We start from the raw sequence: 3,311 nt of genomic DNA on the forward strand, positions 1-3,311 counted from the left end.
ACGTGAACCGCTGATGCAGCCGGAGGAGGAGGAGCGCCGAGGAGAGACGGCCCCTCGCCGCGACCGGCGCGCTGTCCCCGCGACGGCCCCAGGGGGGAGCCCCAGGCCCGCGATGGCGAAGGATCGGAGCGCGCGTCTACATGCCTACCTCCCGTCCCAAGGTGAGTTGAGTGGAAACTTCGGCACTTGGTGAGCTTAAGGTTGTGGCCGCTGAACCTGGGCGTCAATCCCGCGCAGGAAGCCGCCTTAAAATTGCCCGCACGGACCGGCAGCGGTTAGTCAGGGTTCCATACCCGGGCGTTTTCCCTAGAGCTTCCTGGAGATTGAACCCGGAGCCCTCTGCGTGCAAAGCAGGTGCTCTAACCAGGGCCGGATTTAGGTTTGATGAAGCCCTAAGCTACTGAAGGTAATGGGGTACTTGATAGGTCCAGTTGTCCTTTGTCAACAACAAATTGTCGCCGTTTTTTGTGTTGAATATATGCTCTATGGTAATTTATGGACCTAATAGGTATCTATTAGGTGCTGGAGGAGACTCTTGAGAGTCCCATGGACTGCAAGAAGATCAAACCTCTCCATTCTGAAGGAAATCAGCCCTGAGTGCTCACTGGAAGGACAGATCCTGAAGCTGAGGCTCCAATACTTTGGCCACCTCATGAGAAGAGAAGACTCCCTGGAAAAGACCCTGATGTTGGGAAAGATGGAGGGCACAAGGAGAAGGGGAAGACAGAGGACGAGATGGTTGGACAGTGTTCTCGAAGCTACCAGCATGAGTTTGACCAAACTGCGGGAGGCAGTACTCTGATCCATGGGGTCACGAAGAGTCGGATACGACTAAACGACTAAACAACAAATATGTATCTAAAGCCATTTGCACGTAACAAAATATGTACATCATAGGAGCCTACACAACACAAAACACTGTTTCTGTACGTAGGTTTTATTTTATTTGTTTTTTATCTTATATTTTGGAAATGTACATCCAGTGTTTTTTTACTTAAAATTTTTGGGGGGCCCCAAGAGAGTGGGGCCCTAAGCTATAGCCTGCTTAGCTTATACGTAAATCCGGCACTGGCTCTAACCACTGCACTACTGTGCTTCCCTTGTCATCATAGGACGCTTCCTTATACTGAGTTGGGCCATTGGCCCATCTATTTCAGGGCTTCCCAAACTTGGGTTGCCAGCTAATTTTTTTGGACGACAGTTCCCATCATCCCTGAACACTTGGCCTACTAGCTAGGGATGATGGGAGTTGTAGTCCAAAATACAGCTGGCGACCCAAGTTTGGAAACCCTGATCTAGTTCCTTACTGTCGACTCTACACTGACCAGCAGTGTCTCTCCAGGGTTTCAGACAGGCAGAGCAGATGCTCTAACCACTGAGCTGCAGCCTTCCCCCAAATTCACTGAGACTAGATGGCTTTTTGAGAACCCTTCTGTAAAGAGAGGGCTCTGAATTTAGGTGATTAAGCCCCTGCCTGGGAACAAACATTCTTGCCTTGTGCCTAACATATTTTTTCCATCTCAGTTCATTTCTCCTGGATTATTTTGAGAGAATTCAGACTTTGGGGATTAGGACTGTCTGAGGGGGGTCTACTGGACTCCCTGACCCAAGTTGGCTGATGACCATTGGAACTGATGAAGCAGAAGGGTGGGAGGGCCAGCAGTAGGGAGTGCCACAGCCAGGGACAAGGGGAGCCAGCCTGTTTCTGACCCCATCGTCCTCCCTGCTGAGTTCAACAAGGCCAACAAGTGTGATTTAGGACACATTCACACCATCCACTTAAGAGCTCCCTAGGAAGAGGGACTGCTTGTTAAACCACTCTGGAAATGGTAGCTCTGGGAGGGGGAAAAGGTTCTCTGACAAACTGCAACTCCCAGAATTCTTTGGGAGAAGCCCTAATTTCTCTGTTGTTGTTTAGTCGTTTAGTCGTGTCCGACTCTTCGTGACCAGAGCACGCCAGGCACTCCTGTCTTCCACTGCCTCCCACAGCTTGGTCAAACTCATGTTCGTAGCTTCGAGAACACTGTCCATACATCTCGTCCTCTGTCGTCTCCTTCTCCTTGTACCCTCCATCTTTCCCAACATCAGGGTCTTTTCTAGGGAGTCTTCTCTTCTCATGAGGTGGCCAAAGTATTGGAGCCTCAGCTTCAGGATCTGTCCTTCCAGTGAGCACTCAGGGCTGATTTCCCTAAGAATGGATAGTTTTGATCTTCTTGCAGTCCATGGAACTCTCAAGAGTCTCCTCCAGCACCATAATTCAAAAGTATCAATTCTTTGGTGATCAGCCTTCTTTCTAACTGCTCATAGTGCTTTAAATCTCTGGTGCGAAGTGGGGCTGGCAGAGGGTAAGCTGGGCTTGCGTTGAGGCAGTGCGATGGCTGGCTTGGAGCTGACATTTAAATTTCCCATAATGCCTTGGAGAAACCCTACACCAGAGGCATTGTGGGAAACTTAAATGGTGTCTTTAAGCAGCATGGAGCAGTACAGTGGTACCTTGGTTCTCGTACATAATCCATTCTGCAAGTCCGTAGGACTTCAAAAACATTAGAAAACCAAGGTGCGGCTTCCGATTGGCACAGGCGCCCCGAAAACAATAGCCGACAGCCACATTGGATGTTCGGCTTCTGAAAAACGTTCGAAAACCGGAACACTTCTGGGTATTTGCCGTTCGGGAGCTGAAATGATCGAGTACCAAGGCGTTTGAGAACCAAGGTTCCACTGTAGTTCCCATTTACAAGCAAGTTTTAATTATTATTTTTATATTTATCAATCTGGAGGAAGGGAAAGAACAGCTGTCTGTGGGTACAGCCTGCTTGATTAACTTCTTTGGACTTTTTATTGTTTAACAAAGCAACTGAAATATTCATAAATAAGAGCCTGTTGTTTTGGGGGAGTGATTCTTTTTATATAGACAGCAAATCTTTATATGGTGACCATAGGAAAACTAAGTGTGTGCGCGTATTCCATTTGGAATTGATACGCTAGAATAAAAATTGATGTCTTACGATATGCTAGGATATTATGGTATCCAAAGTTGCGCCAAGTTGCTCATGCTATTGGCTCAAGGATTTCTGCTCCCACAACAGAACTTTTCCTGCTCTTTGGAACTCGCTCCCATAGGAGACAGTGATGGCCACCAACCTAGATGGCTTTAAGGGAGGACTGGGCAAATTCATGGCTGTCTACCAGCCATGATGGCTATGCTCTGCCTCCACAGTTGGCTTCTGAATACCAGTTGCTGGAAACTGCAGGAGGGGAGAGGGTTCTTGCTCATAGCTCTTGCTTGCAGACTTCCCATTGGGGCATCCGGG

Source organism: Podarcis cretensis, assembly GCF_951804945.1.
Source record: "Podarcis cretensis genome assembly, chromosome: 16".
NCBI classification, from domain to species: Eukaryota; Metazoa; Chordata; class Lepidosauria; order Squamata; family Lacertidae; genus Podarcis; species Podarcis cretensis.